Source organism: Pan troglodytes, chromosome 16 (assembly GCF_028858775.2).
Source record: "Pan troglodytes isolate AG18354 chromosome 16, NHGRI_mPanTro3-v2.0_pri, whole genome shotgun sequence".
In the NCBI taxonomy this organism is placed as follows: domain Eukaryota; kingdom Metazoa; phylum Chordata; class Mammalia; order Primates; family Hominidae; genus Pan; species Pan troglodytes.
The window spans coordinates 73,370,187-73,396,609 of record NC_072414.2 but is presented as its reverse complement, the minus strand read 5'-3'; the positions used below and the strand labels follow the sequence as shown (position 1 = coordinate 73,396,609).

Sequence of the window (26,423 nt, the reverse complement as noted above, 5' to 3'; positions counted from 1 at the left end):
CCATTTATTTATTCAACACATATTTAATTAATTGTTTTGATTTAGCAGGCATTCCCCAAGGGCTAGGAATGTAGCATTGGACAGGAACAGACACATTCTGTCTTGAAGGGTACATCACAATGGAGGTGAAAGAGGCTACATAACAAATCACCCAGTTCATCACTTAATTACAACGGTAATCGATTTGATGAAGAAGTACATAGTGAGATTACAGTGGAACCTGAGCTAATCTGAAAGTCTGAGAAAGCTTTCTGGATGTGCTGACAGATGATCTTTTCCAGCTCATCTGGCAGTCTGTTAGAGATAATGCAATTTGCAGTATACATGCCTATAAATATAGAAAGAATCCAAGGCGTTTTTCTCCTTCCTGGACTGGTGAGTTGGTGGATGTCCCATGTGGTTGTGCAACTGTAAATTAAATAGCAGAATAAACCTGAGACTGTACCAATTTTATTCTGCTCTTTTTGAGCCGGGATATACTTATTCTCATAGAAATAGTACACCCTTATGTGCAATTGTTTATCAGCAGGATCCTGTGCCTTTGGGTTCTCTTTTTCATCATTTATTTTAAAATGTTCCACTCTTATTACTGCGGAAAAGATATTCTTTTAAGTTATCTATAATCCCCTGTTATACACTGTCTTTTCCTAAGGCACAATTCAGTTATTTGTGTTAATATAATGTTCTCTGGTAATGGCTTTGATCCCAAATCTCATTTTTTAATCAAATTTCATAACCAGAAGAAAATAGAGAAATGGATCAGCCTATTGTCATCATTCATTCTTTTATTCAATCTATATTGAACCTTCTACGTGCCACACACTCTTCTAAAAGGTGGGGATACCGTGGGAGCCAGACAGAGGGAATTCCTGCCTGCTTCAACAATAACTGTAGGGAGGGAAGGCAGACAATCAAGTATAAAATGAGACTGTTTTATTCACATAAGTGCAGAGGGATGAGAGAGTGAGTAACTGGAAATAATTTTAGATGGGATGGTCAGGAGAGATCTCTCGAATGGGGTGACATATGGCTAACAGATGAGACAAAGAGTCCTGCAGTAAGCCGGGAAAAGAGCATTTCAGGTTCCCATTTGCCCCCTGTGCTCTGGCCCCAGCAAGTGTCTCAATGTTGCAGAAGTAAACCATGACTTTTAGGATTAATAGCTGTTAATGCTGCTCTTGGGGAGTTGGGATACACCCTAGTCTTCACTGGAGTGTAGTATCCTTGTGGACGCCAGATGGGGCAGGGCCAAGGAGGAAGGTTCCCTTTAGGTTTCCTTTGATAGAACCTGTCTCTGAAAGGTAAGCTAGAAGCTGACGGAAGAAAGGAAGGCAAGTGGCAATTGTTGGTTAGAACTTTATCCTGCCAACTCCCTGCTAGCTGGCCCATGCCATTCGTTCATCTGTTTAGGGGATAAAAAGTGTATGCAAGTCTCTGATTGCATGAAGATGCAATGAAATTCACCTTGTATTTACTGAATCATCTCTCAGGCTTTTCACAAATAATCAACTGCTATCGTCAGTTTTCAATATGGTCTTTTTCTGTAGCTTTATGACAGACAATAGCAGGACTTGCTGTCTTAAAAGACAATGAACTACAAAGTCTAAAATTGTGTAGCTTTTTCTTTATTTTCTAGCAGATATCTTTGCTTATCTGACTGCACTGCAACAAGAGCTTCACAAGTACATTCTGTAGTAACACATCTTTGAGCACTTACCCAAATTTGTTCCAGAGACAGCCAAGAGAACCACCCTCTCCACTCTCCAGGGGCACAGCAAAAATACAAAGCCTGCCTGTTTACATCACAGAGTTGCACAATTGCAAGTCTGTAACAGCAACCGGCATTAACAAGGAGCGTCAGGCACCTCCCTTCCTTGAAGGAGCTCGCAGATGTAACTTTGTGACAAACAGGGCGTTTTCTCTCAGCCTGCTCCTCTCTTGTCAGCAACACAAAGGCTCCTTGGCAATGGAATTGTTTTTCTCAGTTCTCTGGTGCCATCTGGAGGTTTGATGTTAGATTCACAGCCAATAATTTAATTCTGCAAACAGGTCCAGGTGTGTGGCAAAGAGGCTTGAGTGGGTAACTCATAAATTAAGATCCTTAGTCTGCATCCTTAAAGGGAAAGTGAAGCACCAAGCTGAGAAAATGATTTAGGTACTTTTGACAACACGTTCTTCTTAATGTAAAAATCAAACAGCAGTAGCTATCATTTGTTTAAAGGGGTGGAAAAGAAGGCGCTATGTAGATGGGTGGTCTACATTTTAAGGGCTCATTAGGCACTGTTCATTGCTTCACTTCACTGACACTGGGTAGACTTGAAGCTTAAATTGCATTAGCCCAAGTTCAAGTGTTAGGAGGACAGCAGGAAAATATTGTAGAGGTTTTTTTAAATATTATATTATATTATTTATTTATTTATTTATTTATTAAGACAGAGTCTCTGTCGCCCAGGCTATAGTGCAGTGGCACAATCTTGGCTCACTGCATCCTCTGCTTCCAGGGTTCAAGCAATTCTCCTGTCTCAGCCTCCCAAGTAGCTGGGACTACAGGTGCGTACCACCAAGCCCAGCTAATTTTTGTAATTTTGGTAGACACAGTGTTTCGCCCTATTGGTCAGGCTGGTCTCAAACTCCTGCCCTTGTGTCCGGAGTTTGTTCCTTCCAGTGGGTTCATGGTCTCGCTGATTTCAGGAATGAAGCGTGACCTTCACAGTGAGTGTTACAGCTCTTACAGGTGATGCGGACCCCAAGAGTGAGCAGCAGCAAGATTTATTGTGAAGAACGAAAGAACAAACCTCCCACAGCCTGGAAGGGGACTTAAGCAGGTTACCGCTGAGGGCTGGGGTGGCCAGCTTTTATTCCCTGATTTGTCCCCTCCCATTTGGTCCATTTTACAGAGTGGATTGGTCCATTTTACAGAGTGCTGATTGGTCCATTTTACAGAGCACTGATTGGTCCATTTTACAGAGTGCTGATTGGTTCATTTTACAAACCTCTAGCTAGCTACGGAGCACTGATTGGTGTGTTTTTACAGAGCACTGATTGGTGCATTTTACAAACCTCTGGCTAGCTACAGAGCACTGATTGGTGCATTTTACAAACCTCTAGCTAGCTACAGAACACTGATTGGTGCGTTTTACAATCCTAGCTACAGAGTGCTGATTGGTGCATTTTACAATCCTTTTGTAAGACAGAAAAGTTCTCCAAGTCTCTACTGGACCCAGAAGTCCAGCTGGCTTCACCTTTCAACCTCAGGTGATCTGCCTGTAGAGCCTGTTTATGTAAGGGCATGAGTTCTGAAGACAGTTTGCATTGGTTCAAAGATGGGTGGGATGGCAGAGGGGTCCATGGTCTCCATGAGGTTGCCTGTTGGAGAAGGAATGGGGTATGTTGTGATGAAAGAATATGCTGCACTGGACATTTTTTTCTTAAATTCCCATCAACACCAATTGACTTCTGAAACAAGGAAACATTCTTGTTATCTTAGTAATTGTTATTATTATAATATCGGTAATATCCTCTGATAATTATGCTGCATTTTATAGCTTGTAAAGAACTTTCACATATAGCAACATCAGAGGATTTTAATTTTTTATATATATTGAGTTAATATAAGCAAAGCACCTTGGACAGTACTTGGCACATAGTCAGTGCTATATAAATGTTTAGTAGATCATTATGATGAGAGGCAAATGGTCTCTAGTTACCTTGAACCTAAAAAGAATTTCTTCATAGTCTGTTACAGCCTATTAATGTGACTTTAAAACATAGCCAATATAAGATTCTCTCTTTGATGAGAAAAGTAAATCATTGCCTGGAGAAAATGAAGCTCTTGAAAATCGAGCTGTTTGTCCCATAACTGAATCTTAATAAATCCTAATATCACATTCTTAACATTAAAAATTATGATCCTTAAGTGATAAATTCAAGCCACTTAAGATATAGACTATTTTCTGAAATGCACTCCAAAATGGGTGTAACTGAATTTATTGAACCATCTAAACTAAATAAGCCACAACACAAAATGGTGTTTTTCTCTCATCTTTGCTTTCAAACTTGATTAGCTGCATCTCTCTTTTCCATCACTTAAAGATGCTTTAGGCAAATCCCATAGCTTTTTGCTTACTTTCAGTTACTCAAGCGATATTTAAAAGCACACTCTGGTCCGGTTCATTTTAAGTTTCAATCACTCACTCAACCTCATATCCCCTCTCTTGCTCCCCAGAACCAGCCAGGCAGCAGGTGAGACTTGAGTGCAATCTATGTTCTCTCATGCCCGCCTTCCCTTCTCCTTTTTGCTTCCACCTTTGGACAAGGAGAGAAGGAATTACAGAAGAGGGGCAAAGGTGTTTTGTTTAACTGGTGTAATGTCATTCTCTCTCAGCAGACGCGCTGTGTATAGGAGGCTGGCTATTTTGGAGACACGGGTGTGTTCCTTAGGAGACTCTATAGGCGGCTTCCCCACGCACATTATCTTTACTTGGCAGAGTCACTCCAGCTTCACCCCTAGGTAAGCCCCTCCCCAGCTCCTGCCCCCAAAGGGATGCCCCCCTCCTTGCACTTCATGGTCAGCCCACAGCCTTCTTTAGTAAGCTACCAAGCCTGGCACCCTCCCACGGTGTCTACTTATCCTTCTCACCCTGCCACGTGAGATACGGAGAGCAGGAGGCTCCCGGACAGCTCCTGCCTATCCTGCATCTAGCCTCTTGTCTCTTTCCTCTCTTTTCTCTTGCTTAGAGAGACACACAGGGCAGACAGAAGCAAGTTAGCTGCCTATGCAGCTGTCTAGCCGGGGATTGAGGTCCCACCACCCGCACTTGGGCAGGCATGACTGAGGGCCCAACTCTGAAGGTAACTCTTAGCCTGGGCAGCGGTGGAGAGTGAAAAACCGTAGCCCTGGGCTCTGACTCTGAAGGGTCCCTTCTCTTTCTGGTTCCTGTTCTTACATATAGGAAGGGCTGTGGTGAGTTGATGGGATCCAGGCAAATTCTTCCATCTCTTGGCATCTCCTGGGCAGCTCTTTTTGGAATCTGATAACACTTCACACTTTCTGTTTTCAGCTCAGGGACTTCATTCTAAAATTGTCAGAGGACAGAAAAAGTCCTGTGCACATTTTGTCACACTGGTATCACGGGTGTCATAAAAACTTTTTAAAGCTCTTTCTTTGTTTCAAAAACCTTTTCTTTTGGCAGCCAGGATGGTTCAACAGGGAAAAGCAGAATCTTGTCCTTGCTGCCAATTTCTTGGTGCAATTGCTAAAAATACACATTCTCTGTAGGCATGATTTGATTATATTTAAAATTTTTACAATTTTTGTGAACACTGAATCAAGGTCAGGAGCTCTATATTTGGTAAATTAGTGCTTTTTAAGAGAAAGGCAATGTATGGATTGGCTTCCAAGTACGAGTTGTATTTGAGTAGCAGTGGCTATCTTCATGACATATCTAGGTTTTCTAGTTTAAAGAAACTTTAGGTCTTAGTTTCAGTTTTTGGTTTTAAAAACTTTGATTAAAGAACTGCTTTGATAAACAGAAGCCACCAAGAGCTTCTTCTCATATATGTACTGCAAACATGCATGATCAAATACCAGTGATCTATGTCATCTAATTGCAACACAAAATAGCTCCTTGAACATGCACGATAAAAGCATATTTTTTAAACAAGTTAAAAACATTACACTCATACAAATATAAAGCAAATGTGTGTTAATGAGCTGTTGATTTATTGATGAGGAAACCAGCAACGTGCACAGAATGATTGAAAGAAAAATTAGAGAAAAAAAAGATTACACAGTCTATTAGGAAAGGAATACCAAAATAAATTTGCTAAGTCAGAGATATAACTAGTTAATGTTTTGCATCTCCATTAGACAAAAATCTACAAGTTAACACGTGACTTCAGAGTCTTGGCTTTAATTAACAGAAAATAGTTAATCAACAAGAGTCCATCTTTTAAAAAATGAAGTAATGCTTGATGGGCCTGATAGATGCTGGTCTGGTATATGATATTGAAAGCACGAGCAATCTTCTTTTGCTTTATTTCTACATTTTGGATAATTTTTAAACAATAGCATTTGTTGTAATCTATCATGTGCCATTGCTATGATGTGGTGTCCAATAGTATGATCTGACTAGAATTGCAAAGATTAATTGATTATTTTCCCAGGTACAATACTTATCATTGGTTTTGTGGCTAACCCTGCAAGCTTCTTGGTAGTGGAATAACTTGTAGTTCTTTTTGCTGTGAGAAGTGTAACTCTAAAAGGTGCCTCCCTAGTTTATTTTTTCCATCTTTTCATCCTCCTCCTCCTCCTTTTTCTTTTTTTTTAAACAAACTTTTTATTTTGGAGTAGATTTACATTTACAGAAAAATTAAGGAACTAGTACAGAGAGATCCTGTGTACCCCACACAGTTTCCTCTGTTAGTAACATCTTATATTAATATGGTATATTTGTCACAATTAATGAACCAATATAGATACATTGTCATTAACCAAAGTCCATACTTCATTTAGATTGCTTTAGTTTGTACCTAATGTCCTTTTTCTCTCCCAAGATCTTATTCAGGATACCATACTACATTTAATTGTCCTGTTTCCTTCGACTCCTCTTGGCCTTGAAAGTCTCTGAGTTTCCTCGGTTTTGATGACCTTGACACTTTTGAGGAGTGTTGGTCAGGTATTTTTGTAGAATATTCATCAATTTGTATTTGTCTAATGTTTTTTCTCATTAGACTGGGATTATGGGGTAGGGGAGGAGGATCACAGATACAGTGCCATTTTCATGATATCAAGGATACATACCATCAACATGACTAGTCATTGTTGATGTTGACCTTGGTCACCTGGCTGAGGTAGTTTGCCAATCTTCTCCACTGTAAAGTTACTCTTCTCCCTCTATTTTCCACACTGTACTCTTTGGAAGGAAGTCAGTATATGCAGCCCACACGTAAGGAATGTGAATCATGCTCACTTTTCTTGAATGCAAATTATCTGTATTAGTCAGGGTTCTATAGAGAATCGGAACCAATAGGATGTATGTGTGTGCATATGTAGAGAGAAGGATTTATTATAAGGAATTGGCTCATGCAATTCTGGAGGCCAGGAAGTCAAAAATCTGCAGTGTGGGTTGTCAGGCTCAAGACTCAGGTAAGCCAAGAATATAGATGAAGTCCAAAGGCAGTCCACTGAAGAATTCCTTCCTGCTTGCAGGGGGCAGTCTTTTGCTTTGATTCATGGTTCGACTGATTGGATGAGACCCACCCATATAATGGAGGACAATCTGCTTTACTCAAAGTGCACCCATGTAAATGCTAATCACATCTGAAAACATCCTCCAAGTTAGCACACAAAATTAACCCTCACAGTATCTGCATAAATTATTTGAAATTCTTCTGCACTGGAGATTTGGCTATTCTTCTCCATTTATTTATTTATGCAGTCATTTTGTTTGTATCAGTGTAGACCCATGGATATTTATTTTATATATTGGGTTATAATTCAGTACCACTTTGTTTATTTTGTTGCACAGCTTGTTCTGCCTTTGGCCATTGGGAGCTTTCTGTCAGTTCCTGTATCCTTGGCATAGCCCCATCAGTGTCAGTTTTTCTGTGCATTTCCTTATTACTAGCATTGCAAGATGTTTCTCCTCCATCCTTAGTATCATCCATTGCTCCAAGGAGCCCTCATTCCTTCTATCGGAGAATGGTATTAGAAACCAGGATCTGAGTTCTAACTTTACTTGCTGCTACTTGGGTGTCATTTATTACCTCTAGTTCCTCTCAGCTGACAAAATAGAGAAATACATGTATACACATATCTATATAACCCATGTACACATACATCTATAAATATTCATGTACTATTTATATATTAAGCTAAATATGAGTTTATATGGATGTCTCCCACTCTAATCAATTACCCATGGATTATTCTAGCCTCCTCCCTTTGCTTGTCTGTAACTTCCCACTCCAACAGTGAGGAGCCTGGCTCCCACCCTCCATTACACTTCACTACCTCTTCATTTTTTACACTAAAATACATCAACTTTAGGGTGAAAAATGCCAAGCTTATTCTAGAAAAACTCATTTGGCTCACCAAAGAGATGCTATACCTTATTTTTCACAAACCCTTGAAAGATTTCACATTGCCGTTTTGAAAAACTTTGTAACAGAACACAGTGGGACTGATGGGTGAATGGATCAATGTTTATCAATACAATCTAATTTTCAGATGCTCAGTCTTTTATTTCTTTAGTTCTTCTAAAAGAATGAAGATAACAATGTGACAGCATTTCAGCTGGTGACATCATTTCTCTTGTATCTTCATTTCTCTCGGCATATACAGATCAACCTCTGTCTTCACAGGTGCTCTATTTATTATTTACATCTAGTGTATTTTTCTGATTTGTAGTATATTCATTAAATTTTTAATCACTAACCACCTGCTTCAATGAGTCATTTTTGATATGCTTTCTTGTAAATTGGTATTATAACACTTCACGTCTTATTGTTTTTGTTTTTTGTTTTGTTTTGTTTTCTTTTGTTTTGAGACGGAGTTTCTCTCTGTTGCCCAGGCTAGAGTGCAGTGGTGCGATCTCGGCTCACTGCAACCTCTGCCTCCCTGGTTCAAGTGATTCTCCTGCCTCAGCCTCCCCAGTAGCTAGGACTGGGCCACCCACCATGCCCAGCTAATTTTTGTATATTTTTTTTTTTTTTAGTAGAGACGAGGTTTCACCATGTTGACCAGGATGGTCTCGATCTCTTGACCTCGTGATCCACCCCCCGCCCCGTCTCCCAAAGTCCTGGGATTACAGGCATGAGCCACTGCACCCGGCCAACACTTCACATTTTAAAATCAACTTTACCAAGGTCTCACTTACATATGATAAAATGCATTCATTCGAAGTGTATCGTTTAATGAGTTTTGGCAAGCTACATCCGTGGAACTACCAACATAATCAATATAAGAAAATAATTGCTGCATCCCCAAAAGTTCCCAGGGTCATGAGCCTGTTTACAATCAAGCCTTCCCAAGCCCTGATTATTGTCACCATAGGTTAGTTTCCACGCAGCAATTTAAGAACACGAATCACAACTAATAGAATACAAGCGACATTGGAAAATTTTCACAAGACTCTGTTACCTGAATGACAGCTGAAACAAATTTACCAACGCAGTTCTTGGAGCACATTTACAACTTTTATGATATAATCATTAAAATGCAGTGGAATTTAAAAAGTATAATTAATATTACATTTCAAATTTATAAAACATATGTAAAGAGGATTGTTTCATCATTTTTATCTCCAAAACTGCCTAACCATATGTGGACTACTTGATATACCATAAGCAATGTGTATAGCACATTTTGCAAAACATAATTCTAGGAGGCCCTTGGCTTTAAAAAGTCAATGGCATTGACTTTTCTAATTAAATATATGATAATGTCAGGGGGTGGGGGAGCAGGCAACTTAGGCACACATATGGCTTTTTCTAGGGAGAAGCCATAACATTCAACAAATAGATGTCAAGGTTTTTTGAGAATTGTATAGGAGAGTTAGTCTAGTACAATTAATCTCAATCTTCAGTGTAGTTAATAAGTCTTTCTTCTAGGCATATGCTTGGATTTTATCCCTGGACAGCATGGTTCAGTAGGTGACAGGGCCCAAGGATCTGAATCCTAAATGAACATCCCAGGTGACCCTGCTGCAAGTGTTCCACTGACATCACATTGAGAAATACTACTTTAGACCTCTCAATCTGAAAAATCTGATTCCATGCATTTCAGTCATGACTTTCCTATAACTGGAAATACTGTATCTGATGCAAGATGATGGTGTGTCAGGGAGTTTCTGACAGGCATTTTTGCATTTGAGGAGACATTGAACTCACTGATCTTTAAAACCCTTTCACTTTGAATAATTTGTGCATTCATTGTCATATAGCTTGTAAGCATCCCTTACCTTGGAGCACTGTGTGCCTGGAGAGAAACGAGTTGACACATGGAGACACTACTTTCCTCCCCCAAAACAATATGTCACTCTTCTAGTGAGAACTAGAAGAGGGTTTGTTTTTCAGGACAGCAATGAGGGAAGAGGGTTCTCTTTCAGGCACACCCAGGACCGAGTCAAAAGCTGAGGGAATGAACCACAGCAGATGATGAACTGACTGCCATTGCATGGAAGCAGGTCCCAAGAGAAGCCGGCTTTGAACCCATGAAGTTATGGCAACTTCCAAAAGCCACATGCAGAGAGGGTGATCTCATGTTCTTATGAGGTGACTGTACTGAGTAGAAGCCATAGAGAATTGGCCAAAGAAAAACACGTCACAAACAATTACAGTAGCTCTCCAACAAGAGTTGTACAGTGGTACTTCAAGAAAAGACAAGAAAATTGGAAAATATAGTTTGTAAAAGGTTTACTGTTTCCTTCATAAGAAGCCTGAAATATCTTTAAGATGTGCTGTCTTCTAGAAAACATCTACAATGAACAGAAAAGATCAAGGACATCCAATACTTCCCCACAATGATATCCTCAGGATATTCCATTTAAAACATTTTCCTTAGAGTCAACATACTTCTGGAACAATGTACAGTGAATTTAATTTTATTAGCAAAATAATAAAAGCATATTCTGGACAATAATCAATACTCTGAAATTATATTACTTTAGTTAGTTTTCCCTTTTAAATTAAATTATTTTTTCCACTTCAATTTAAAAAATGTCTCCAAGTAATTCATGCGCATAATTTAAAAAGTCAAATAGAACCACAAGGCTTACAAGCAAACAAACAAACAAAAAGGGCTGTAATCTTTTGGCCTTCTTTTTGCTACCTCCAGAATAGCTGATATGAAAACTTTTTCCACAACTATGGGGGTGGAGGGTAGAGGCTCCTGAGCTGGTCTGAATTTGTTCAAGTGCCCATTCCTGAGCAGATCACTGAAGTCAGGGGGATGATAACAGTTATGAGCTTTTGCCAGTTGGAGCCCCTGGAACTGGAGAAAAGTCAGTCTCTATCACACCTCACAGCTGCTACAAACGATCTCACCAATGATAGTGGTGGAAGGGGCGCTGGACAGACTACTGTGTTCCTGGAAACACTTTCCCCAGCCCCCTTCACTTTCTCCCAGTGGTAGACTAATAATGGTCTCCAAAGATATCCAGATCCTAATCTCTGGAAACTGTGGATGTTATATGGTAAAAGTGATTAAATTAAAAATTCTTGAGATGGGAGTACTCTGGATCACCTAGGTGTCCTTATAAGAGTGAGGCAGAGAGAGATTTGACAGATAAGAATGAGGCAATGTGAGGGCTGAAGCAAGATGCTACACTGCTGGCTTTGAAGAAGGAGGAAGGGGCCACAAACCAAGGAATGCAAGTCTGGGAAAGATAAGACAGGCCCTCTCTTTAGTAAAAGAATGAATAAATATATTTGCACAGTTCGTTGTCCAAGTTTAAATTCCTTTCCAAATGGCTGTGAATGAACCTGTCCTGCTGCATTTGCATTAAGAAGATGTGTTTCTGTTTCTCACAGAAGCTATTGACCTAATCTACGCTGCTCCACTAAATTGACTTGGATCTTGATGTTCATAATGTTGAGTGACTGCAGAACTTAATTTAGCCACAAGATGGAGACTTCATCCTAGTCCTGGAAAACATCTCAGCACCTGGGGTTTCTGTAAGTAAAATTCCAGAATGAAATACCTTAATTAATTTATCGTCCAGCCTCTGATCCCCTGTACAAGATGAAGAACCTGAGTTCCAGAGAGATCACAGAATTAGTTTTCAAAGGAGTCAAATCTAGAAGTTTGTTTCCTAATTCCCATTCTGATGTTCTTCAGCAAGCATCACTTTTGCTTCCTATGTCTTTTTCTGATATGCTATTTCTCTTATTTTCTGAGAATTACACTTACTCATGTAAAGGGTTTTTTTTTGTTTTCTTCTCTCCTTGTTGCTATGTTTCAGGCAGATAACTTATTTAAAATCATTTCACAGAGTGCTGTCTACATTGGCCTACGCATTGCTAACCTCAGGAGAAAACTCAATTCAAACTAAATAATATCCACCTGTAGCTACCACAGAATGTTCAGCTGGAGCTTTGGGGTGTTTGGGTGAATCAAACATAGTCTTCACCTTCCAGGAGCTCTAAGTTAAATGGATGAGGAAGAGAAGCAAATGAGATGATTGCCTTAAGAGAGGTATACTACTCTATTAGCAGAGAAGAGGAGGGTATCCCATCCAACTGGAAACTGGAGATCCTTGGGAAGGAGATGACATTTAGAATAGACCATGAAGGTCAGATGAGATAGTATAAGCCATAAATAGGGTAAAGGAGTATGTAGATGACAGACAGCTTGGACAAATTATGCAGCCAGGAAAGGAAGCAGAAATTTGGGAAGTAGGAATTCTGTTAATCAGGATATGCTCTGTTCTGCAGTTGTAACAGATTACTCCAAATGGTCAGTGGCTTAACAAAGGCTTATTTGTTACACATGGTCATGTCTAACAAGTGTCGGCAGAGCTTTATTCCATACAGTCACTCAGGGACCCAGGCTGAGTAGGAACCATCATCCTGAAACTCCATTATCTGGCTCACACAACTTAAGTTGCCATAGTAGAGGAAAGAAAACTAAAATATTGTTCATAAATTTTTCACTGCTTCTGTCAGAAGGGGCATGTATCACTCGCACACATATATTATTGGCCGGAACTTGTCGCATGGCTCTAACTCAACACAAGCCTGGACTATTTGGTGCATGTTACTTTCTCTGCCACAAGAGTATTCCAAAATTGACTGTAATTCAGAATATTTATAAGGCAGGAGCTTGGATCTTAACGTAGAAAGCCTTTCAAGTTTTGGTGAAAGGCTAACAATTTGCCCCAACTCTGAGAGTATCAGAACTCTGTTTTAATATAAAGAACATTACATGTTTACCAATGAGCCAAGCTTTCCCAAAAGTCAAGTAGAGGGAGCAAAGCTTTGCTATTACTGTGCATAAGATTTTTTATTAATTCTGCAAAAGGGCCACTGGCAAGAACAGATTCTAAGGACCTCTCGTAGCTCCAGGCTACATCAAGGCAATCAGATCTGGGAGTTGCCAGTGCCAATAGAACAAAGGAAATACATTCCTGGGTATGGTGATAGAGAGTGGGAGGTAGATTCACAGATATCTTCCAGTGTTTCACGTCTGAGAACCTTCCAAAATAGTTGTCTTTCTCCTACTTTGACATCTAATGAAGAAAAGCATTCAGATGATCACCACAACTTTAAGAGAGTCACCCTTGATTTGTGTGATAATGTGAAACTTACTAAGCAGCTGAAGGAATTGGGTAATTCTGTGTTATGACACTGGAGCCGTAAATCCGACCAACCCCATTAAATACTTAGGAGTCTGTTTACTATCTGTCTCTATTTATTACCTGGCTTCCCCCCATGACATTGCAGAGAAATAAAGTGCAAACAAGAACTGCACCAGAAGAAGGCAGGTACAGAAAGCTTTGTTACCTCCTACTGAAATGAACTAAATTTGTTTGCAGGCCAAACTGTGCTAGAAAACTTTTGAAAGCATTGCAGTTTGACTAAGGAAAAGGTCTGAAGTCTTTCCAGCTGTCCCAAGATATTTCTCAAATGATCGCTAATGGAATCAGATTATTTGGGAAATATTAATCTATGCATATTCAGACTCAGATACTGAGCTAAGGAATTCAAATAGTTAGTATTCCTACATGGATTTGGTTAGTGATAAGGTACAGATCCAGGCATGTTCTGGGTGTCACATTGCCCAGGTCATGCCAGGGCTATGGAGAGGACAAACAGGTGTCTGGAAAGGGACATATTTCTCAGGCGGACAGGAGCCTAGTTAGAGCAGGGCTGGCTAGACAGTATAAACCAAAGGCGGGCCAAACTCATTCAGGAGTTTGGCATAGACTTGGAGAAATTCAAACCAAGTAGTTCCTTATAGGACAAAGGTGGCAGCATCATTCAGTCTCTTTAACAAGGTAACAAGGTTACTCAACACCTCCTCATTGTTGGGAAGGATGGGGTAGGGGTAAAGGGCTGAGTAGTAGGGCCAACATGCAGGAAAATGACGAGAGCGTAACTTTTCTTTCTGGTCTTGAAGGTAATGTCTTCACAGGATGGGATTCCCTGAAAGCTGCCATTATTATCTCCAGGTTTCCCTCCTATCCATCCATTGCTGCTGAGTAGGGCAACGCCTGGGACCAGTTCATTATCACAGGAGAAGATCTTTCCAAATCAGGGATTGTAAAGGTGGAGGGGAAAATTCTCCCTTCAGTATTCTAAGATGAATCTCTTCAAGCCCAAGATGGCAGCAGTTGTCTTCTTAGTGTAGCCTTGCTCAATTCACTTATCACTGGGTCTCGGAGTCTCAAAAGTAAAACAGGGCTGTGCACATTACACACACACACGCGCGCGCACATACACACACTCTTTAGCATCATATAATGTCATCACTGATATCCTGGAGTCTTTACGGCTTACCTGTACCCTCTTTCCTCCACAAGGTCAATGAAACATCAATCATCCAATGCAGAACCAGAAAAGAAAGGCTGCACGTACTTGACGGTTACATTGAAAAGCTGAATGGCATGAAGATGGGCAACTGGTTTAAGTTTAAGATAGTGAGTTGAGATGTCCTGCCTTTACATTTCAGGAGCTGGGGAGATTATAGAAGGAAGGGACAAGGTAGATAATAGACAATAAGAACCAAAGATCTGCAGCAATGAAGGGAGCAGGCATCATGAGTCACCATCATCTTAGAGTCCATTTGTATTTCTTTTTGCCATCATGGGGAAACCGAAAGTAGAAAGTGGTCACCACTGTTTTTAAATTGTCCAGAGAAAATAACATTTTTCTGTGCTGTGAGAATTCACTCAAGCCTCCATCCAACCCAGACCATGCGGACATCCTCCATTCCGTGGTCCAGGATACATTTCAGCTCTGCCAGAAACACAGGATGGTCCCTGACCTCCTACAGAATTGTGAGTCTTTGAAGGAAAGACTTTCCTCCAAGGGAATAATTATGGAACAGGTAGAATTTATGGGGCGCATGGAGAACCCTGTAGATGTCTACTAAATATGTTGCATATATCGGTGAATTTCATATCTGTAACAGGACAAGAACTATCCTGCCCAACTATATAAGGTTGTTGTGAAGTTCACATGTGCTGTATATGATTGTCTGGATGTATCATATGCCTGTTCATTTTCTCCAGGTTACATCTTTCTGTGAGATCTAGGAATTGGTGCAGACAGGAAGGTAGAGAAAGGAAGAATAATAATAGTCTATCTGTTCTGCCTTTTTCCTTTCCTTTCCATCTTCAACACATTCTGTCTCTATTTTTCTTTATCTCTGTCTCTTTGTCTTGTTCAAATGCTACCATGGCTGTACTATTTGCATTCCTACCAGTATTGTATGAAAGTTCCAGTGGTTCGGCATCTTCTCCAGCATTTGCAATTGTTTTTTTTCCTTTGTTCTAATAAATGTATAGTGTCATCTCATTGTTGTTTTAGTTTGATTTTAGTGACTAATAATATTGAACTTCTTTTCATGTACTTATTTGCCATTCATAGACCTTCTTTGGTGAAGTAACTATTCACAGTTTTGGCCCATGTTTAATTGGGTGGATTGTTTTCTTATCATTGAGTCTTAAGAGTTTTCTGTGTATTCTGGATACAAGTTCTTTCTTAGGTATGCGTTTCGCGAATATTTCTCCTAGACTCTGCCTTGTCTTTTTATTCTCTTAATGATGTCCTTCAATGAGCAGACATTATCAATTTAAATGAAGTCTAATTTATCAAATTTTTAATTTTATGGATCATGCTTTTGGGTTTGTATTTAAGAAATCTTTGCCTAACCCCACATCACAAGGATTTTCTGTTTTCTTCTAGCAATATTAAATTTTTAGGCTTTATGTTAGGTCTATGATCTATTTTGAATACTTTTTTATAGTGTAAGGTATAGTTCAAGGTTTATCTTTTGCATATGAGTGTCCAATTTTTCTAGCACAATGTGCTGGAAAAAAAAAACTCTTATTGAATTGTCTTTGCACTTTTGTTGAAAATCAATTGACTATACACTATTTCTAGACTCTCTGGTTCCATTGAACAGAGAGTCTATCATGTGTCTATCATTTGTCTAATACCACATTGTCTTGGTTAGATAAACTTTATAGTAAATCTTGAAATCAGATAGGATGAGTCCTCTGGTTTTGTTTTTCATTTTCAAAGTGATTTTGGCTATTTTTTGCTTTGCCTTTCCATGCAAATTTTGAAATTAGCTTGTCAAGTTATACAAAAGAAATACAGACTTCTGATTGACATTGGGTTGAATACCTGAATTTGAACAAGAATTGCCGCTTTCGCAACATTGAGTCTTAAATCCATAAGCATAGTATATTTCTCCATTTATATTTCAGACTTATTTCTTTCATCAGTGTTTTACAGTTTTTAGCCTAAGATAATGGGGTAGATTTTCTATCACTTGAAATAAAGACTATCAATTAATATAGCATACTTGAATGATTTTAAACAGATGTCCAGCAAATCAGGTGTGAGAAGGGTTCAGGAATGTGTTAGGATTAATTCTTAATTATGGTTTTGTGTGACAAGTGTCCAGAAAGGCAAGAGTGACAGAAGATCAAGAATACTTGTATAAGGTTAATTTAAGAGATCACTTACGGAGTTCAGTTTGAACAGGAAAGATAATGAGAAAGACAAAAGCTGATATTTGAAAAAGTTAACAGTTCAAATGTCTCATTGTGGTTAAAGGATATGTGCAAAGAGAGGAATGGTTTGATAACTGGGATAGGTCATTGTATGATCAGAGTGGAATATTATTCATAAGTAGAGAAGATAGACGTGTAAAAGGAGCTAATAAGAACCAAAGATCTGCAGCAATGAAGGGAGCAGGCATCATGAGTCACCATCATCTTAGAGTCCAGTTGTATTTCTTTTTGCCATCATAGGGAATAAGAACCAAAGTAGAGAAGATAGATGTGTAAAAGGAACTCTGTGAGGCCTTGGAAGCATGTGACTGAAGTGGAATGGGTGTGAATGTCCATGAGTTCTAATTATGCCTAGTTTCACTGACTTTTGACACCAGTTACTTTACAGGTTAGGGACACAGTTTTCCACAAGACTACACAAACTAAAGACATCAGTCACAAGTTCAAAGGCTCACAGGCCACTCTTACTCCTGACCAGCTTGCTACAAGTTTGGTGGTTCCCATAACCCCCTCAGGATTAATAATTCACTAAAATGACTCATGGAACTCAAGAAAGTCCTATAAATTACAGTTGTAGTCTTATTACAGCAAAAGGATACACATCAGAACCAGCTAAAGGGAAAGAGATACACATATAATGAGGTCTAGGGGAGTTCAACACAAAGCTTCTGTTGTTCTATCCCCAAAGAGTAAGGATGCATTACCTTCCTGGCATATCAATGTGTGACATTATCAGAATATTAACAACCTGTGAAGCTCAACTGAGCTTTGGTGCCCAGAGTTTTTATTGAGGTATCATTACACAATCATGACTGATGGAATCTTTGGCCTTGCAGTTGAATTCAATCTCTAGCTCCCCTTGGCTCCCTGGAGACTGAGCTGATATCACCTGGCTCAAAGCCCCACCCTCTAATCACATGGTTGGTCTTTCTGGCAGGAGCAGCCAGCTCCCGTCCTGAGTCATCTCTTTAGCACAGACTATCAAGTTTGATCCCAGGAGTTCACCATGAATAATAGACACTCCTACCACTTAAGAAATTCTAAAGGTTTTGATGCTACTTCCCAGGAACCAGGGACAAAGTCAGGCATATTCTTTATTGTATATCAGTTAAAGTAACAAGAATAGTGACCAGAATTGGCTGTGGAAGATGCCAATTTTAAATTTCATATCCCTACAATAAGGATAAGGGTTGATGAAGTCAGAGTGTGTAACCACCCAGCGGTCCAGAAGCAGGTGTGCGGAACAGAGGGCTAATGCAGATTAAAGTCTGAAAGTGTGAACAGACATAGAGGAGAATCTGTCTTCTGGTTCAAGAAATTAAAATCTTGAGCTCTTTCAAAAGCTGTCATCTTCTGTGTTCCAGTGTGTCCTCCTGGCCTCTATATCCCTACATTAGGTCTCTAGCTTCTCTTGAGGCACCTCAGTCCCCAAGTGCTGAGTGTGCTCTACAAATGTACCTTACAACACTTCTTTGCATCTACTCAACCCAGATTGGAAAATTCCTTTTCCTATTTTGTTGTGTCAAGGCTAAAGACAATACGGAAAACCTTTTCTCCACCTGCATTTTATCCTGGGATAGGTCAAAAAAGGGCATTGCTTTTATTCTCATATTATCAAACAAAAACCATAAGAAAAAAAGAAGTTAGTTTACTTACTCTTTATTACAACTTCTTTGAAAACTACAAACTATAGAATTAAGAAAGGGGTTGGAGGTCTGATTTGGAAGGGCTAGAACTCTGCTTCAAACCATCTAATCTTTATTTTCTCACCTAGGTAAATCTCTGTCTCATGTAACCAGCTCTTTCAATAGGCCCGGTTATGACTTTATGGTCTGAAGGGACTGATGCATGGGCTGGAGCTAAGTCTTCTATGTTCTGAAGATGCACAGATATTCACTTAGGAGTCAGAATTCTAGTATGAATTTATAAGGGCTCTTTTCCAAAAGATGCTTGGTTGGTATTGACTCATATGTTCATTTGAAATGGGTTTTTCATGATCCTTGTTTTCCAGGAGCTAATGATATCATTGGAACAAATCAGTGCTGTAATTTATGACCTATTTCTTTCTGCTGTGAGTGAAAGACACCAAAGGCTAGCTTGGGGAGACACTTGGCCAGACTCCCATCTATTTATCTGCATCAGGGCTGGCAGACACTGTAATTACATTTGCTTCATTTCCCATACAATTTATAGAAAGATCATTAAGCAGCAGGAAATAACAGAGGTCAGAATACATGAGATTACACCAAAAGGTTTAGGCTGGCTATTGGGATTAGAAACAACAGGAAAGATCAGCTTCAAGGATTTGCAGAAAGTGTTAAACAAAGCTGTAATCCTTTTGTGATTGTTATTCCTTGGAGTCAGTGTTCTTTGAGAGATTTTTATTATAAAACTGAGATAAACCACTACTCCTATCAATAAAGACTGCATAAATATATTATCATTATACAGCATATATTATGCAGTATATATTATGTCTTAGGCCTGAATTAGGTTCAAGTCAACATGATCAAGATTAATATCTAGTTCATATCAGATTCCAGCGATGCTGCAGGGAAGCTCTCCTCCAGGTGGTGACTCAGAAATCCAACGTACTTCCATCTTGTGGTTCTGCCATCTCAATTCATAGCTTCCATGTTCACTTCCAAAGGAGACAAAACATGTGGATGGGTTATATCAGCTCTTATTGTCTTGGCCTGTACATGACACATTCCATTTTGCCTAACATGTCATTAGAACTAGTCATGGCCCATGTGTCCAGGAAGGAGAGGAAAACCAGATATGGGTGAACCCTTGTTGTCCCTTCCTTGTTGCCTCAACTGTTGTTATCATCAGGGTTATATTAGAGCTGTGCTAGTAGAGTTAACAGATATAAATAGCACACAGCAGGTACTCAGTAAATGCTAACTTTTGCTGTTATTATTTATTATATTCCAAGTCATTAAAGTAACCATGTACTTCGTACAAAAGAAATATCATAAACCCCAAAAGGGGAGATGACATTTGGAAAGACAGCTCAAAGTTTTTTGTTCATTTTTTTATATGCTTGATATTATATTTTTGAAATAGTCTTTTATTTAGAATAGTTTTAGATTTACATAAAAATTGTGAAGATAATACTGGAAGTTCCCATAGGACCCCACATCCACTTTCCCCTATTATTAATATCTTACATTAATATGGTATATTTGTCACAAGTAATGAATCAATATTGATACATTATTAAAGTCCATGCTTTATTCAAATTTCTTGAGTTTTTGCCTAATGCCCTTCTTCTGTCTGAGGATCCTACCCGGGATCCCATATTATATTTAGTCATCATTTCTTTTTAGACTCCTGTTGGCTCTGTTTCTCAGACTTTTATTGTTTTTGATGGCCTTGACAGTTTTGAGGAATCCTGGTCAGGTATACTGTAGAATGCCCCTCCATGGGTATTTGTCTAGTGTTTTTCTTATAATTGGACATGGGTTATGAGTTTTGGGGAGGAAGACTACAGAAATAAAGTGTCATTTTCATCATATCAAGGGTGCATACCGCCAACATAACTTACGACTGTTGACGTTGACCTCAATCACCTGGCTGAAGTGCTTATCAGATTTCTCTACTGTAAAGTTACCCTTCTCTCCCCCATATTTTGTACTGTACTCTTTGGAAGGAAGTAACTTACAGCTCGCATTTAAGAAAGGGCTTCATCTCTCTGAGGGCAAAGTAACTACATAATTTATTTAGAATTCTGCACTGGAGATTTGTCTATTCTTCTCCATTTATTGATCTATTCAACCATTTACAGTCATGTGTTGCTCAACGACTGGGGTATATTCTGAGAAACATGTCATTAGGTGATTTCATCATTGTGTGAACATCACAGGGTTCCAAAGGGGACAATCTTACTACACAAATCTAGATGGTACAGCCTACTGCACACATATATGGTATAGCCTATTGCTCCTAGACTAAAAACCTGTACCACATATTATTGTACTGAATACTATAGGTAACTGTAATGCAATAGTAAGTATGTGCATATCTATACATAGAAAAATTGTAGTACAAATATAATACTGTAATCTTATGGGACCACTGTTGTATATGTGGTCCACTGTTAACCAAAACATATTATGTGGCACATGACTCTATATCAATATAGATGCATAGATATTTATTTTATACTATACTTTGAGTTTTATTCTGATACTACTTTGTTTTGTTGTTTGAATTGTTCCAGCTTTGGCCATTGGAAGTTTTTTCATGTATTCCTTTGACTTGCATCTTTGACGTGGATTTTTTTGAGCACTTTTTGACTTTCTAGCACTACAGAATGTGTCAGGCTTATCTTGTATATTTCCTGCCCCAGTCCTAAAATCATTGCCTCTTCAAAGATCCCTGGTTCTTTTATTGGAGAATGATATTAGAAAACAAGATCTGCTTGGTGCAGTGGCTCACACTTGTAATCCCAGCATTTTGGGAGGCTGAGGTGGGTGGATCACATGAGCCCAGGAGTTCAAGACCAACCTGGGCAACACAGCAAGACCCCATCTCCACAAAATTTAAAAATTAGCCAGGTGTGGTGGCATACACCTGTAGTTCAAGCTACTCAAGAGGCTGAGGTGGGAGGATCTCTTGAGCCCAAGGAATTTGAGGCAGCAGTGAGCTATGATTACACCACCGTATTTGAGCTTGGGTGATAATGCAAGACCCCATCTCAAAAAAAAAAAAAAAAAGAAAAGAAGGAAGGAAGGAAGAGGGAAGGAAGAGAAAAGAAAGAGAAAAGAAAAGAAATGAAATGAAAAGAAAAGAAAAAAGAAAAGATAAGAAAGAAAAATCAGATCAGGGTATTAGGTGTGCTCACTGCTACTAAGGTGGTATTGCGTCTAGGCCTTCCAGATGACAGAGCAAATATATGTGTGTATGCTAATATAGACCCACACACATATATAATATCTTTAAATATGATATATAGATATGTATTATATTATATATGTGCCTCTGTGTAGGTATATCGACTTTAAGCTAAACAGGAGTTCATGCTGACATCCCCAACTCTAATCCATTACCTACAGATTATTCCAGCCACCTCCCCTTGCTTGTCTGTAACCTCCCACTCCAAAAGTGAGAAACCTGTTTCCCACTATCTATCATCCATTTACTTAATTGTTCAGTTCCAATATACACATACAGCGATTTCAGAATTGTTAACCCATACCCCCATGGGAAACAACTTTATCAATTAAAGGGTTTGGGGTTTTTTGCCTTTGGTCTGATAAAATCTACCCAATTCCAAAGTTACTTACGGAAGCACCTTTCTACTTTCTTCACTGAGGTTTTTTTCCATACATTTGTAAACATTGAAAAGCATACATGCAAATGCTTTTTTAGAAAATTTTGCGCATATTAAGGCTTACTATTTGTGCTGAAAAGTTCTAGAGTTTTTGACAAATGCATATTCTTATGTATCCACTGTTACAGTGTTATACAGAATAGTTTCATTGCCCCCAAAAAACCCAAAAAAACAGAAAACCTATTCTCTATCTATTCAACCCTCCCTGGCAACCATTGATCTATTTGCCAACTCTTTATTTTTGTCTTTTTTTAAGGTCATATGGAATCATACAGTATATAGCCTTTTTTTTTTTTTTGAGACAAAGTCTCACTCTGTCCCCCAGGCTGGAGTGCAGTGGCGCCATCTCCGCTCACTGCAACCTCTGCCTCCTGGGTTTAAGTGATTCTCTCTGCCTCAGCCTCCCGAGTAGCTGGGATTACAGGCGCCCGCCACCACACCCAGCTAATTTTTGTATTTTTGGTAGAGATGGGGTTTCGCCATGTTGGCCAGGCTGGTCTGGAACTCCTGACCTCAAGTGATCCACCCGCCTCAGCCTCCCAAAGTGCTGCAATTACAGGCATGAGCCACCGTGCCTGGCTCAGTATGTAGCTGTTTAAGACTGGCTTCTTTCACTTATCAGGGGGGATTTGGAATAAAAGGCTCTAAGATTTTTTTCTACCCAAAAGACTCACTAAGCCTATTGGGATGTGGACAGGAAGCTAGGATAGAAAAGAAGGGAGTTCCTGCTGAAGACATCAGACCACTACCAGATGTCTGCATTCAGACAGGATGGTATTGATAATCAATGAAGGAGTGTTCATATATTTTAGTAAGAACAAGGAAACTCAAGCTCTTCTAACTTCCTCATCCCAATGAGACTTTGGATCTGTGTCTTCTCTGTGTCCAGTATCCAAATGTATATACCCCATTACCTACAGCCACCTCTTTGGCAACTCTCTCCCTTGTGTCCTGCAGGTGAGGTTGGAAGGTAAGTTGATAGACTGTCACAGCTATGGTTTAGGGCCTGAGTGACTGGAGGAGGGTGGCAGTTTCCGCCTGTCCCCACAGGCCATTGCAGCTTTCTGTCTTGAATGGTCCATCTGTGCCCCTCAACAGTATACTACTGTAGTTTCAGAACAGTAACTTATCTTTCAAGACCCAAACTAAGCAATACTCCTTCTCTCTCCTCTTCTACCCCTCCCTAGCTCTAAGCATTCACCCATCACAGCAGTCACCTCACTCTGTTTCAATTCTTGCTTTGTCTGTCATTCTATCAAGCATCAAGTTGCTTTAAGGAGAAGATCATGTATTTTTTTTTATTCCATTCCCTAAGGAAGTGCATAGGGCCAGGCACAAACCAGACAGCCAGTAAATGCTTGATGGCAGAATAAATGAGTCTGCAAACTCATTCCTTACCAATTGGGAACATTCACACAAGCTCTCTGTCCCAGCCATGTCCGTTTTTTTCAGAATAGGCCAAGTTCGAGAATTCTACCTTGATCTTGATTTTAGGATGAATTGGAGAACACAGAGTAGAAAGGCTCTGGGCAGTAGAGGAGGAATACAAATGTTAAAAATGAGGGTGGCAAAAGGTTTGTGCAGAAAGCTGATGGAAGGGAGAAAGAATGGAAGTGGGTCACACAGCTTTAAAATCAAATGAATCCTAGATTTTAGCAAACAAAACCTTGTTAATTTTTTTTTCTCCTGCATCTCTGTTGACTACATCTCTATTTTATGGCCATTTGGAGATCATTTGAAGTCCATCCCATAATTGTTTTCTTGCTAAGCTTCCTTTGTGCAGAAAAAAATGATAATGCAGTTAGCATGCTTTCAGAAGTCCCAGAGGAAATTAATTTGTTTACAGGATTGTGTATCATATGGTTAAACCAACAAAGAGGAACAGACAGTTCTCCTTTCAGCCGAGTTAAGCCACTGCTGTGTGAGGTCAATAGGCAGGGAATGTATGCAGGGTCCCAGTGAGCTCCAAGAGGGGCCATCTAGACCCAGGTCACGGTTCTCAAACCATCCCCACTGCGGAGCCATTCTCAGTTAGGGTAACTCAGCTCTCTGCTCCTGGATTTTGTTATTCTTTTGTGGGGCTGATGTGTGCAGCATAGACTGCCACTTTTTTGCAGTTCATCCCTGCTGCCTCCCCCTGTGGGTCCTTCAGAAACACAGCCCTCATGATCCTCCTCACTCCATTTTGCGACCACCCAAGTGGTTTTGCTGGCACTTGGATATTATTCCTGCATTCTGAGCTTTATGCTGGAAGTGAACCAGGACAACGCTCAGCAGATGGCACCTAAGGGTTAAAAATAGATACACAGAATTGAAACAAAATAAACTTGTCAACAACGAGCCCTAGCATCTAGGGGTGCACCATAATGTAAAATTTCCAAGTGTCAGCATTTAATTCCACTTTTTTGTTCTGTATCATATATGCCAAGTCTGGATTATCACAGTTTCCAAATTCGTAGGGCAGAAATTTAATAAGACCCTATCATAACCAGTGACAGTTTATCTTCCCTTTTTAATCTCATGAAAGATACCACTTAACAAATTTCATCCTTCCTGCAGTTGGGCTGGGAGCACATGTTCAATTACACAGTGCGGGCACATTCACCAATCAGCTGGCTTCCCATGAGCTCTGGGAATTAAACCCTGCATCTCTGGGCCTTGGCAGGCTGCTTCTCCCATCCATGGGCAACTACAGTAAATTCAGACACCCCGAGTTAAATTCTATATATGTACTTGGCTACTGTTTGGGCTTGTTTCTTAGACAGGAGAGGGCATTTTTAAACTTTTATTTGCATTTGGAGCTGGATTAAAGAGCACACATAGTGTGTATGTTATGTCGTTAATCAGTATATTGGCAAAATATTTTGTTTGCAGTTCTCTACATGAATCAGTTCAGTTTGCAAAAAATAATTCATCTCAAAGCATTCTTACCAAACTTTAATGCTGATTTAAAAATAATGTCAAGAATGATGATAATAATGGCTATCACATATTTCATAAGAAATTACTTAAACCATTCTGGCCATGCTTTCATGGTGGGGTTTAAATGACACTACTATTATAGACACAAGAATAAACATCCTTCTCAGTTTTTAGGTTCCTACTACGCCCTATGCACTGTGGTAGGCCTTTCCTATACAATTTTGCTAATCTTTACAACGTTGCAAAGTTATTTCTGTTTTGCAAATAAGGAAATAATGACTCAGGGACAGTCAGTAAAAGCTCCCTCGCTTTCACTGTGGAAGTACTCTAGCTAGCAAGCAGTAGAACTGACATTTAATGCCTGGAGTATTTGACCCCCAAGCCTCTTAAGAATCTAATTTATCAACCAAAATAATCTACATGGGGTGATGCAATGTGTTTATGTGTGCAGCATAGTGTTCACTGCATCTCCCCAGGAAGATTATTTTGGTTGATAAATTAGATTCTTAGGAGACACAGAACAAATCATAGGCTCAATTGTCATTTATTCACCCAAATAGAGTAAGTTATGTTTTTTTAAAAGAAAGATATAATATGTAAACTGTCTCTTGTTTGTTTTTTACTTTCATGTAAAAGTATAGTACTGAACAGATAGACTAGCAAGGTGTAAATATGTATATATTTAATATCTGGTGGGGATAAATGCTATAAAGAAAAATAAAGCGTGATAGGCAGCCAATGAGGGCTGGTGGTTTGCTCTGGTATGTAGGGTGGCCAAAAATACCCTCTGATAGGGCAACATTTGAGAAGAGACTTGAAGGAGGAAAGGGAGCAGGTAACTGAGCATGCAGGGAAAAAGCATTCCAACCAAGGCAAAAGACACATTAAAGACCCCAAGGCCACAGGCCTGGAGTATTTGGGCACAGCAAGGAGGCCAGTGTGGCCAGAGCAGGGTAGGCAAGACACTCAAATTACAGGAGAAGAGCTCCAGGGTGCAGCACAGGGTCCCTCTTGTTGGGCCGTGTAGCTCTGGGTAAGGATGTGGATTTTACTCTGACTGAGAAAAGGAGCCACTGGAGGTTTCTAGAAGAGAAGGCACCTGATTTGACTTACATTTTTTACAAAAAAAATTCTCTGGCTGCTGTGAGGAGAATGGGATGTAGCTGGGAGGGAAATAGTCTTTGGAAGTTGTCAAAAGAAACAGGACAACGATGAGGAGGCCGCTATGACAATCTAGGCAATGGCAGCTTGGACTGGGCAGTAGTCACAGAGGCAGATGGAACAGAAAGGCTCTGATGATTGCATTATTTTAGATAAAAGGTTGTATTTAATTAGCATTCTTGTTACTTCACTTTTGATGTTGGAAATTTAGGTGGCCCAATGTTTTAAATAAACCTATCACAATCAAACATTTTGAA

At 39.5% G+C, this 26,423-nt stretch overlaps 1 long non-coding RNA gene across 10 annotated transcripts in view; it reads right to left on the bottom strand.

The window, feature by feature from the left end:
• Positions 1–2,455: 2,455 nt before the first annotated feature.
• LOC104002401 (uncharacterized) overlaps positions 2,456–26,423 on the bottom strand; it is an 84,074-nt gene continuing 60,106 nt past the window's right edge. For 8 of the 10 annotated variants that reach the window (XR_010151458.1, XR_010151456.1, XR_010151453.1 and 5 more), the window contains one exon: positions 18,389–19,386. This is a non-coding gene — a long non-coding RNA (uncharacterized LOC104002401). Of the gene's footprint in view, positions 3,367–18,388; positions 19,387–23,481; positions 24,368–26,423 lie in introns of those variants that run through there. The other 2 variants (XR_010151454.1, XR_010151462.1) reach the window with 2 other exon arrangements.